This window comes from Electrona antarctica, assembly GCF_951216825.1.
Source record: "Electrona antarctica genome assembly, chromosome: 10".
Lineage (NCBI taxonomy): Eukaryota > Metazoa > Chordata > Actinopteri > Myctophiformes > Myctophidae > Electrona > Electrona antarctica.
The window spans coordinates 40,471,838-40,485,840 of NC_136791.1; the positions used below are offsets into that span (position 1 = coordinate 40,471,838).

At 42.7% G+C, this 14,003-nt stretch overlaps 1 protein-coding gene across 2 annotated transcripts in view; it reads right to left on the reverse strand.

Annotated features, from left to right (window-relative positions):
- The window catches only part of LOC306931716 (E3 ubiquitin-protein ligase pellino homolog 1), a 79,852-nt gene that overhangs the window by 64,352 nt on the left and 1,497 nt on the right, over positions 1 to 14,003 (reverse strand). The window contains exon 1 of one of the 2 annotated variants that reach the window (XM_079513291.1): positions 13,674 to 14,003. This exon is cut by the window's right edge and continues 201 nt beyond it. The exons of the other annotated variant lie outside the window; for it this stretch is intronic. The gene's annotated coding sequence lies outside the window, so the exon portion shown is untranslated. The remainder of the gene's footprint in view (positions 1 to 13,673) is intronic. 2 annotated transcript variants of the gene reach the window in all.

Below are 14,003 nucleotides of genomic sequence, written 5' to 3' on the forward strand. Positions count from 1 at the left end.
AGAGACAACAACAAAAAGGAGACGGACAGGAAATACTAATGATCCCATTTCATTAATTTCTCTGTTTGTGGGGTTCATTGGCAATCTAATCATTCAAGTCGATTCAGTTTTACGGGTGCAACAGTTACTGGAAATAATTGATTTCATCGATCAATAATGAATAATGGAATAATACACTTTAATAATAGAATATATTTTTGGGGGGACCATTTGAAAAAATAAATAAATCTACAATCGATCTACAACTCCTTGACAAAATGGTACATACCATTAAAAAAACAACCGTAATCAGTTGATGGAGGATTTCTCAGTAATTGGGATTAGCAATTGACCCAAAAATCCACTCACACAAGTTTATTCTCATTAATGCAAATTCTTCACTCAAGTAAGAATATTTCAACTTTCAACAAATACGTCTTTCGTGTCGCCTGATTTGAATTTGCGACTTTTCAGACTCATCGCACCTCAGAAAACATTTTCACAACATGGCTATAATACAAGGGAGGTGTAACATCATGTATAGCCAGCGGAAGCATGCACATTGGTCAGTACAGTAGCCTTATGTATGTGAATGCCACCAAATTCTTTCCACCTGCCCAATAAGATCCCGTGTTAATTTAACTCTTAAATTGTACGCCGCACTGTCAGTGCGCCGATACTGTCTCCCATTCCGTATCTAATGGAGCCAATGAATGTAGACGGTGTACCCAACGTAGCCAATAGAGGGTATGCGCATGCTTAAAGTGAATGGCACATCGAGTGGCAAATCGAGTGGCAAAGCAACATGCAAAGTGAGTTTAACATTGTTTAATGTTGTTTAATGCAATCAGATAGGACTTTTCTGTGTGGATGTCTGGGCTATCAAGGCCAGAAAGTAGTTTTTTGCCACTCAGTAGGCGTTCCTGCATAACTTCCTGGTTTGATGATGATGTCACGCGCATACCCTCTAGTCTATATCAAGTCTTAGTGAGTGGCCATAAAAGGAACTTCAACTTTGTAATTGTGACGTGGAAAGGAAAGCTGTCGATAACTGGCTCTATTAGAATGATTTGCCCGGGCCCCGGGCCAAGCCCTTGACCTGAGGAGGGGTTGCAATGTAACCAAGGCGCACACTCAGCGGCTATAAACAGGAAGACATGAAATATCTGAAGCAGGTCAGGAAAAGGACTTGAGGATATGAAGGGTCGGTGAACTGGAGCTGAATATTTAACGGGTATAGAATATAGCAGTAGAAGGCCCGATAATTGCATCTTAGTCAATTTCTTTACAGAGGGCGCACCATGGCTGCAGTGCTGGTAGCATGCAGGGTTTGCATCTCATTGTAGATGCTTTAAAGAACTAAACTAAAATACATTGTATTGCACACAAACGGAACAGACACGCACATTTTACAACGTCAACCTTCGTGCTACCACCACTTCCCTGATGTTATGCCTCTACACTTTCTCAAAGGCAGACTGGAGACTTCACTGTCAAATTCCTGCTGAGAATTAGATTAGCTCAATTTAACAGGTTGCCAGTTGCCGTGGACGACATGACACTGGCATTGGCGTACCATCCAGGAGCGCCAAGTGTCGTTCCCACGACAACGAGAGTCATCAGTCAGAGCCAAAGGCAGCACATAACTGGATCCCAGCCCAAGAGATGACTGGTTTGCACTGGTTGGTGGCCCGCTGAGACTCAGACTTGCAGTGCACCTGTATTTGGCAATAAAACACAATTGCATCAGTGAAGTCGTTTGCAGAGTGCACACTGCATTGTGCATTATGGGTTCGAATTCAGCTCATGTCTTGTGTGTCACACATGATCCTCGCTTTCTCTCAGACAAATGTTCTTGGCTCTCTAAGCACTACAGCATTGTTTAACAAAGCAGAGAGGGCTTCCTTTATACAGTACATATTATCCATTTTTGGAGAAATGGGCCTTGGCCAATAGAGGGCTGGCAAGCTGTGTTCACACCAGAACCACAACGAGTGATTGTAACATCCACACCTCCATGTTGGAAGAGTCAAATTATCTCTGTCTTCTATACTATAATTGAACAACCCACAAGTGCACAGTCACAGTTACAGGTCCATTTTAGGGCGATATTTTAACACTTTTAGCGCTAGCATTTATTGATAAATTATGATATCATTCGCGTCAGCATTTTTCCCTGTTCAGCTCTTATTTTGAAGAGCCAAAAATCCAGACCCAATGTTGTGGTGTGACACGATGCAACATCGTTCCATGTTTGCCGCGGGTGCTGCTTTGCCACATGATGCAGAAGGATCACATCGTCGGCTCTGGGCCATGGAATAAACCTTGTTTTGACCAAAACAAGGAATAGGAGATACAGGCGATTGAAAGAAACAGATAGAATGGGTGATTATGGCCACGATGATCTTAATGGCGCGATCTTGTGTTATTGACAGCACCAGCTAGCAACCCGACGCTAACATGAGTAGCATTATGACTTGATCAATCGAAAGCACTATAAAAGCGCAATTGCCGTAGGGCTACGGCAATGGCGTTAAGGGTAGCAACCGTAGCATTGATTAATTGGCTTTAATTGACGTATATTAATGGCAATGCCATGAAGCTCTTTTTAAGGATTAATAGGGTTACTGTGTAGAATTGCCTTTTTGATTTTTAAGAGGATAAACATGGCAGCGTCACCCATGAAACCACTGGTAACCAGTGCAACTGTCAAAACATTCCCCGACAGGACTGAAGCCACTGTGACAGCTAAGAACAGGATGCACAGAGCATAAGAGTATCACATTTTGTTTCCAATACAAAGGGTTGTACTGGTTTCCAGTCGGTGCTGTGCTGCCGTCTCGGCAGAGTGCTGGACGGCTGGTTTTCCGGTAAGCTAGGGCATGGGCTAGGCGGCTAACCCATGACAGATGGGGAGACAGGAAGGAGAGAGGAGGGGTTGCGTTTAAAATTACAGCCTCATCAATGATGCAGTGGGACGAATACTGGCTGGCGTGTGCACACATACCAAATATGTAGGTTACACATACACTACACACCTTCTCAGTGAGCCATAGTCGGCTATTGTTATAACTGGTCGAAAAGTGAAAGCATAGGCTCCGTCTAGGCTTAGCTAAGATGTTGATTAGCTGTTTTTAGGCGTCTAAATATAAATATGTTAAATATAGCCATTGAAATGATGTCACTAAAACGTTCACTTTTAAACCGGTTTTAGCCTAGCCATGTAGACGTAATTTAGATGTCTAATAGCCTGAAAAATGCTTAGCTCTGTGGGTTTACTGGGTTACTAGCAACAGTCTCACACACACACACACACACACACACACACACACACACACACACACACACACACACACACACACACACACACACACACACACACACACATCTGTAATACACCTGCAGCCAGGAATGCAATGGAGACATGAAAGCAAAGCACACGTCATGTGGCTATTCATGCACACAAGTATATACACCCACACACACATTTCCAGCGATACTTTCAATGGTGTGACGTCATGATGCCAATGTATCCCGACAATGACCTTTGACCTCACCGTGCTTATTGACAGGACCTTTGACCTCGCCTTGCTTATTGACAGGTAGGCCAAAGATATGGCAACAAACACACCTAAGGGCAGTCTCTGCCTCTCTGGATATGTTACAGACTGTGTGTGTGCCTGTAAACTTATTCAACACAGGAAGGCGTCTAATGTGAAGCAGGAAATGGCAATCATGCATGATTGGGGGGAAAATGGCTTCATAGGCCTGTCTGAAATTGTGTGCGTGTTTGCGTGTGTAAGAATATGAGGCCAGTCAGACCACTTCCAGGTGCACCTGACCTCACACAGACAGACAAACTGCATAGTAGTTCAGAGGTGTTATCTATTCTAGATAGACAGATAATAAACACAGATAGACACACTTCCTCCTTCCTCCTTTAACCTGCCCTTCTAGAACGTTTGTCAGCTCCACCTGCCTCTTCAACAGGTGACCGTCTGTCAGCTGGAGGTCATATTCTACTTGAAAACCTTGTTGGACGGGTTAAAATAGCTTTCAGAAAGTGCCCGGTGAATTCTGGGTGTACCATTTTAGAAATAAAATAAAAACGTTGCCGGTGTCAATGAATTTATGTTAACTGACACAATTTTTTCCCCTTTTTTTCACACCCAACTCTAAATACTCCAAATAAGGTTCTATTCATGAAATCGTCTGACTTACCGTTAAAGTCATAAACACGCCCAGTAGAGCAATGGAACTCCCTAACAACTTTTCAGGGAGATGAACGGACTCACTGTATATACCAGTTTTTTCCTCTCTGGTTGTCCAACCTAGGTACTGGCAGGACAAACTCCCCAGTGTACTTTGAAACACTAAACTGAAGAAGGGAACAAACCAAGAGGGACAGAGTGATAGAGACGGAGGAAGACGGAGATGAATGCCTGTCTCGCTCTTTAACTGTGTTTTATACCTGCATGTCTTAAAGGTATATTCAGTGATTTGACTTAATTCAAATATCACTTATTTTTTCTTTTTTTCTGGATAATCCTCCCTACTATAGAGTGTGCTGACCATATAAGGAGTTCCTCCCTGTCCCCAGTGAGCCCCTGGGGTCAAAAAACCCTAGTTTCAGTTTTGGTGGCGGGTGGCAAAGCCTTCATCCAATCAGGATGAGAGGGGCCTTCCTCCAATCATGATCGACTGGGGGTGGGCCTTGGTGCACATGCTGTTGGCCTGTTGCACTTCCCCCCACTGTAGAGCGTGCATGTGCACATTTTGTTACCGGGGCGGACTGGGTGGTTTTCCAAATCACCCAAATCACTGAATGCTCCTTTAAACTGTTTCATATAATGTATGTAATCTCGTCAGCATTGAAAATGAGGGAGAACCTCAATTGCTCTTTCGTGAATAAATAAAGGTTTCAATCAATCAACTGTGTTCTCCTTTTTTCTCCCCTACTTTCACAAATCAGATTGTTTGTGTTCATCTGAAATCTATAAAGCTTGTTGTTACCCAGATAAACAATATCAGCCTTAGGGCTTATATGAATTCTTTATTATAATCATGTGGGTGCTATAGGGCATAGCAGTGGTGGCCATTTTGTTGTTCCACAAAAAAAGGAAGGAAAAAAATGCCAAAAACTTTTATTATAATTATTTTAAGCCTAAAATCAAGTCATCCAGGCTCCTGGTGAATCATGACCATAAAACCTTTCAAAAAAGAAAACCGCAAAACAAAGGGTATTTATTAAATATAATATATCATATATAATTAAATATATAAAAAAATATTATAAAATCACAGAATCAAAGGTTATAAGGTGATGATTCATCAGGACTCTGGATGAATGGCTTGACTCTATGCTTCAGAACAAACAAAACAGGTAGGAGCGCACACCAATAGGGAGGAGGTGCTGTTTTGTGTCTGTGTGTGTGTGTGTGTCAGTGTGTGTCAGTGTGTGTGTGTGTGTGTGTGTGTGTGTGTGTGTGTGTGTGTGTGTGTGTGTGTGTGTGTGTGTGTGTGTGTGTGTGTGTGTGTGTGTGTGTGTGTGTGTTCTTTTGGGCACATGGCCGAGGCACAGCGTATACTATAGCTATACAGTTTATAGATCATGCTGAGCTAAACATATGTTTATTTATTTTTGAAGTATTTTATATTTAAACAAAATGAGTTTCCACTAAGATCCCCACACACAGTGACAGGCTAGCCCTCCATGTCAGACAGACAGACAGACAGACAGACAGACAGACAGACAGACAGACAGACAGAATATTGTGTAGGCTACACTGCAATGTATTATGTGTTTCCTTAAGCAATTGATTAATGTGCTCGTCTAACAATATTTTGATGAGGGCTTCAGTCTCCTCATTTGACCACGCTTATCCACGGTAACGGGACATCTTTGCGCTGCGTAAAATATCCCTTCTCTATCTCCAACTGTGCTTAATCCTCATTCATCCGTTTGCTTCATTTCCTTTATTTGATACGGGTTGCATTCATACCTGCAGTGAATCGAAGTCAAGTGCGCTTGGAAGCGAAGCGAAACCCTCGTTTTTTGGCGAACTAGAATGTGATTGTTTGATCCGCATCAGATTTCGAATGAGCCTTCACACCTGCCAAACGAAGCGCACTTTCCGACCATACGCAGCAGGATTCGTTTTAATTGCAGTATAGAGAGTATGCGCATGCTTAAAGTGAATGGCACATTGAGTGGCAAATCGAGTGGCAAATCGAGTGGCAAAGCAACATGCAAAGTGAGTTTAACATCGTTTAATGTTGTTTAATGCAATCAGATATGACTTTTCTATGTGGCTGTATGGGCTGTCAAGGCCAGAAAGTAGTTTTTTGCCACTCAGTAGGCATTCCTGCATAACTTCCTGGTTTGATGATGATGTCACGCGCATACCCTCTATTGCATGCTGGTGTGAATGCGACGTATGTGTCTGGCAATGTCAAATACCTGGTAACCGGGGAGCCAGTCACCCAAACTTTGAAGAGGACCTGTGATGTCATGACATACTTTTTATTTGTGTTTTATCTATTCATTTGGTCATTAAGGTCCACAGAATGAGAGGTCTGCTCTGCCGGAAACATCACGAAAAAAGGTTATGGCCATTTTTGTATACCACACCATATAGAGAACCTATATAAGGCAAAGATTTCCAAATTTCATCATGCTTTAAGTAGCAATGTGACATGTCAAACTAGGGGCTTTTCATGATTCTGATTCCAAACATTAGTTTTGCACAAAAAAACACTCCTTGGCCTAAAAACGGCCATAGCCGTCATCACAAATGTGATGAGGTCAGCACATTTGGGAATTAGGGAAGTGAATATGGCTGAATTTAGGCCAAGACATGTTTTTTGTGCAAAACGAATGCTTGGAATAGATTCAGAATCATGAAAACCCCCTAGTTTGACATGTCACATGCTACTTAAAGTATGATGACATTTTGCCTTATATTGGTTGTCCATGGTGTGGTATACAAAAATGGCAATAACGTTTTTTTGCGATGTTTCCGGCAGAGCAGAACTCTCATTCTAATGACCAAGTGAATAGAAAAAAATCACACCCGTGTGAACTGAGTGGTGTAAGGTCTTATATAGCCTGATCAGCTGTGGTCTGACGTAATGTCTGACGTAATGAAATCATGTGAACTGGGTGACCGTAGCAACCATGCTCATTTTCTACGCACAGACAGACAGACAGACAGACTAACAAAGCCAGTTGTAGGAGTGGTTTACACCACTCAAAAACACAAATAAAAAGTACAGTATGTCATGACATCACAGGTTAATCTCTATTCCTTGAGCTTTTGGGCCTGTGGCTCCCCGGGCTATGGGTGACATACTGAGGCATGTGGATATTTACATATCATCATCATAATATAATTCACTGATCATCATATCATCATCATATCATACTATAATTCACTCAGATGATTCACTCAATGTCTGAATGAATGTCTGTCTGTCTGAAACACTGTCGTAGCTCCTCACTGCCTGCACCAATCGCTCCGGCTTTTCACACAGGCATTGACCATAATATTACGGAGGTCTTAACGAAGCCCTTTTTTCACTTTAACAAATTATTGATTAATAATGATTAATTAATGTATTAGTGCATTAAAATTACCCATCCACTTACATGGGAAAATACGAAAACTCACAAGTATTTTTCTCTCAGAAACCGCTGGAGCTACAGTTACAACACTTGGAGGTGAGGTTCATAATAATTATTAAAATTAATGTAATAAATAATCAGTCGGCCTCATGGTGGCGCTATAACTACTATACTATACTATAGCTACTTTACATTTTGCCTTATAACTCTTTTTTTAAATAATTTTTATCCCACGATTTTGTAACCCATTTTTCACCCCTGTGTCAATTATCTAATGTGATCCTGGTCTCTACACACCCTCCGCCAACCTGGGGAGAGCAACGGACTTGAACTCATGCTTCCTTCATGCCTGAGTGTCCAAGTTGCTCCTTGCTACACCTGACAGGGGGGAGTTTCCCTGGTTGGACGTAGCTCGTGGAAGGAACACGTTATTCCAACCAGTTCCTTTCCCCTCCATCAGGTGCCCTGGCTGGCCAGGGGGAGGCAGTTTAGAGACCAGGATTACTGCATGTTTTTAGTGAGGGTACCTAACTACCTACCCTAGGGGACACAGGGAGAACATGCAAACTCCACACAGAAAGGCCCTTTCGCCAACCCTGCCTCGGGTATGGGCACTGATGACGCGGAGGAGGAAACACGCCGCCAGCGCCCACAGCGCCCCGAGCGGGAATCGACCCAGGACCTTCTAGCTGTGAGGCCTTATAACTCTTGAACCGTAGGTCGTAAAATCAAAATGTCACTTTCCCTGGATTCCTATAGGCCATGCCCATTTTCGTCAGGATAGATTTTCCGCCATTTTCACTTTTCTTCAAAACACACTTTTTGCTCTTCCACCTACAGCTTCTATGAAAATCTCACATGTACACATGATCTCTGGACCTATCCGATTAAAACACCACAGGCAGAGTTTCATAGTCCGTATCGTTCGGCTGTAATCGGTGTCCAAAGTTAGTGGGAGGGGCCTGTTTTACAACAAATGACACAAATCACCAACGGAATGTCCAATCCACCCCAAATTTCATTCACATGTCGAGGGTGGTTTAACCAACGGGGAGTCCAAAGCAATTCCATTTTCATCCATAGGGGGCGCCGCAAATGCAGATTTTTTTTTATTGCAAAAACATGCTTTTTGGGGGATAAATCCGCTATGTTTGCGATAGCGTAGCCTACGTGCGCTATAGCGAGACAGGCCAATTCCCTCCCAATCAGTAATGTGATCTATTACATCGCATTACCCACACTGTACATAATTTGGTGTTCATATATTCAGAACGGGTGAGGTCTAGTGGTTTTAATTTTGTAGTACACAAATCTAATAAACGTGTCTGGATGCTGCTGATTAAACATTTCTATCTAGACTAAGACAAGTCCTGTTCATGTAGACATTACAGACAGTCAACATAATGAATGAATCTACTCAATCTAGTAGCACTATTAGCTGTCATTTGTATTACTGTACAATCACTGCACGGGCTAATGAAGGGCTGCTGAATGTCAACATGGTGTGACAACGTGCTGTGAAAGCATTGTCCTCAGCCCACCCCACCCCAGTCAACTCCACCCGCAGTAGCACTGTGGAAAAACTCAGCGGCTTTAATGCCTCTTTTCTTCCCCCTACCTCACAGAAACAGGCCATAAAAACGTGTCCAACTGTCTGACCCACTTTCCATGACAAACGCAATCTCTCCCTCCACAAACTGTAGGCCAGGGTAGACTAAAAAGCTAAGCTGGGTGGACTGGGAGGAGGCCGGGCGAGCTCCAAGCTCCTTGCTCACAATGGGGCGGAGGGCTTAGCTCAGCACAGAGCTCGCTGGTGCCTCCCTCCCTGATGAAACAAACCCACGCCACGTGCACAACGTCTAAGACAAACGCACAAGTTCCCACACACTGCCGAGTGCCGATGGTGAAACATGCACAAAAAACATGAATGCCAGCATGCGCTCTTGACGAACACGAATCAGACGTGTGCACTCAATCACACACACTTATGCACAACAGAATGAATATCACCACTGGCAGCATGCTGTTGGTGTGAATTCAGCTCGCTTGTGGCCTGCATCCTTGAGCCATTCACACACCTAAAGTTTAAAGCAACAACAATGCATACATGCTCCAATATGTTAATCAACTCGTGTAACAACAACATAGGGAAAACAAGAGCATGGACTAAGGCCTGGGCCATGGCTCAGTGGACCAGGCACCTTGGCTGGCAATCCAGTCTGGCAGTGTGCCGCGGGTTCGACTCCCGATCCCAACGGCCCTTACTGCATGTCCTCCCCCCATCTCTCTCCCCATTTCCTGTCAGCCTACTGTCTGTCCCTCCAAAAAATATATAAAATAAAGGCGAAAGCCACAAAAAAAACATAAAAGAAAAAATAGCATGGAGTAAAATCTTTTAAGATAATATGGTTTGTTTTTTCCCACCAATATTTTCTGACTTTAGCGCTCAATTGATTCGTTTTCCCTGGCACAAAAATATAGGTAGTGAAAAACAAAAACAAAATAAACAAAACTACCAAATTGTTATTTTAAACATCAGCCCAGAATTTCCCAATCTGTGCATCCCTAATATGGCAGAATGTTTAGACAGGCAGAGTTGAAAATGCTTTTCTTGAGCACATTCAGTATCTCTACTAAAAGCAATTGCAGGAATATAACATATTATGCCACATGCATGGCTCAAGGGAGCCATAGTTTCCAATGTCCCCATGTGCATTAGAAAAATAATTTAAGAAAATGCTCACATTGCAGCCTTTTGCGATATAGATATTGCCCTTTCATGCAACATTGACACAAATTCAATACTACTTCCTGACTAATGAAAACCTTCATAAAGTAATGTGTAGGCATTAGGCAATCTTTTTTTGCAGCATTTTTAAAGGCTAACATGTGTTGCTGTGATTTCCGCTGTGATTCCTGGGGAGGTGTTCATCACAAAACACCAAAAAAGTACCTTGTAAAGCTTAATATCTAGCAAAAAAAAGAAGAAGAAAAAAAGTAATCACACACTCGATTTGTTATTATAAGCCACGGTAAGCCACACAGCAGCAATACATAGTTTTAGCTGAGGTTTCAGAAAGGTCTCATGTAAAACGTTTAAAACATGAAAATCATTTACATCACCATTACCTGGGGCTTTTCCCCATCCCCTATGATTTGTTAGTACAGTAAAATGTGAAGTGTTATTGACCCTAACTCTGACTTGTGAAGATCGAATTATACCCTCAAAGCTGAGACTCAAAGTCAGAGGCTAATTTGCTTTGCTCTATATTCTATAAGATTACTAGCAGAGCAAAAACGCTTCAGTTCAGACAAAAATAACCAAATCAGTTTGGTTTCAGTTTCAGGAACAACAGACTGTAAAATCCTGGGGTGTACATTTCATTGAACTGTAAGAGAATACAAAATGTAACCATATTTGTACACTCTCAGAGTTACCAATGGATGAATTAACACTGAGGATTTTACCGTGTACCAGTTTGCCCTTGGTATTTCTTTGTGCCCACAAACCTACAGTATAGAAAAGGGCCACATAGACTGCACCAACTTTAAATGGTTAAAATATATTATGAGGTTTTTCCACTTCATCAAGAGATAATACAGCTAAGCCATACAGTAGCTGAGGTTTAGAGAGGCTTGTTGCCGTCTCTCCACAGTGTTACTGAGGAGATGTCCTGTTCTGTCCATGCATAAAGACATAAGAGACCTCCGCTCCTCGGCGTCTGAGCCCATCAGCTCCGATTTCCTGCCTGAAACTGAGACGAGACAACACACACACACACACACACACACACACACACACACACACACACACACTGTATACACATGCACACTGTATACACATGCAGAGGTGGAGAATATGTTTTTGCCCATGTCATTGTCTGTGCTTGTGTGTGTGTGTGTGTGTGTGTGTGTGTGTGTGTGTGTGTGTGTGTGTGTGTGTGTGTGTGTGTGTGTGTGTGTGTGTGTGTGTGTGTGTGTGTGTGTGTGTGTGTGTGTGTGTGTCCATCTATCTGTGCATAGCTAATGGTGCCATGTCATACAAAAGATGTCCCTCTGCAGCTTCCTCGAGTCTTGCCAGCAGCTGCACGCTACATCTGATAAAGCCCTAGGTACAGTAGGCCAGTGGCCTACCACCCTTTTTCTAATTTATCTCCCTCTGCCCTGCATAAGGCTATTATAGGAGGTAGTAGTGTTATAACCAAGTAGGCTGATACAGGAATTTCCCTATTAAAACTAGTCAAACAATCTCTGCCAGACATCTCCACGTGGTGACGAATATCCCACTGATGAAGTCTAATCACACATCATCAGTGCAGGACACTACCTTTTGTCCACTACAAACATGGCTGCTTCAACCATTATTTCACCAGAAAAGGTGAAGTATAATTTGGCAAATATAATCTTTATGAATAGAATAATATAGGCAAAACTATACTGGTGTGGTGTCTGTCTGTGGACAAGACAAACTTATTGACCACAGGTCATAGTTTAACAGAATTTAGCCAGATTGAGTAACAATTTGGAAGTAAAACAGGCTAACCTTACCAATACTGGTGGCTGTAATGCTTGTCTTCTCAGCCAGCCAATGTGGAAAGAAACCAGCCCAATGTTACCATTACTGGGCTGATGACTGGTGTTAATTCCCCACTCTGATCATGTTAGTGATGGAGTCCTCCATACTGACAGGCCTGTGGTCTCCCTGTGAGTAATCACAGTGAGGCGGAGATTGAGTTAAATGGGTCTCTGCTTTCATCATGACATTTCCAACAGGGGGAAAGGAAGTCTGACTGAGATCACTATCAGCATGGCTTATCACATCAGCGCGGGACTGAACAAGAGACATTGAGACAAAGTCGCAGAGAGAGAGACAGAGACAGAATTTGGATGAGAAACAGAGAGAGACAAAGATGCTATCGCTGCAACAGTTAATGGAACTAATAGATTTAAAACCCTTTTTTTCTGGTGAAAGTTACCAGGAGTGCATGGGGTGTGAATCAATGTGATATAAAATAAATCTAAGTATAAGTGAAATGTAAGTGCATCATAAACAGACATTTAACATCCATGGGCTTCTAGAGAAACTAAAACATTTTAGTTGCTCATCACTTCAGGGGAGGGGAGGAAGAGCTAGTCCATTATTAAACACATTAGGGATTTGTTTTTGTAGGCCTATCTCTGACTATTACTGACTATTGACTATTACTACAGTACTTGTGACAGTCCAATGACTTGGCTGAAACAGTTAGACTAAAACAGTTAACTTGTGACAAATCAATTAGATTTATTTTTATATTACACACATGTAGGTGAGCAACAGACAGAGATAGAAAGATAATATGGGTGAGAAATAGGGACAGAGGCAGGAAAGGGAAGCATGAATTGGCAATCAAGTAATGATGGCAAGAGTCTCTGCATTTGCTTAATTCCTTATCAGGCAATGTTCCGTTTCACAACCCACCCCCGGGTCAACACAAAGACTGAAACTAGTGTACATGTAAACTAATACCTGCATCTCTCTCACTCTCTCTCTCTCTCACTCTCTCACACACACACACACACACACACACACACACACACACACGTCGCTCGGAGTCATTCTCCACCAGTGGGCTTATCTTTATAGTGGTGCTGATTTCTAAAGAGATTAGAGGAGGTTAAGAAATTAGCCTTGTATATACGTGTGTGTGTGTGTGTGTGTGTGAGAGAGAGAGAGAGAGAGAGAGAGAGAGACAGAGAGAGACGCTCAGCAGCACTGTTACTTATGACTGATCACTGATGACTTATCTTCCGAGGGTTAGACATTGGCATAAATGCATTGCTGTAGGAAAAGAGACCATATCCTGAATATATGTGTACTGTACATCACAGCACATGATGATTTCTCGTCGTCGCAAAGGCACATGTTGGGGACAAAGGTGACGTTGGGGAACAATACATCGCTGATGAAGTGCCGTCTGGCTAGCGGCTGCCAGCTACACACACATTTAGTAGTATTGCTATTATTGGGCAGAGTGGACTGGGCTTGTAGTGTGTAGTCACAGCGGTAGTGTAGTCAGTGTATACTCACAGTCACAGCAGGGATGGAAGGATGAGCTCTTCTTTCTCCTATCCGATATGTGGCTCAAACAGCAATTGTCTCCTCAATGCAACCAACCCGGCTGCTGGCTTTCCAACTTGGCGAGGCTAGCAGGCTCTCGCGAACACACACTCGTTTACACATAGACCCCCACACACACAAAGGCAAAATTTGTGAAGAATTTCCAACCTTCAACCTTGGTTTACAAAAACGACACACACACAGAGAACGCGAGCGGAGGGTTGCTGATAGTCCCGTCCTCCCCCTGTCAAGTTGTGAATTTGCACCATTTGGTAAAAAAATATATAAATATCCACAGTT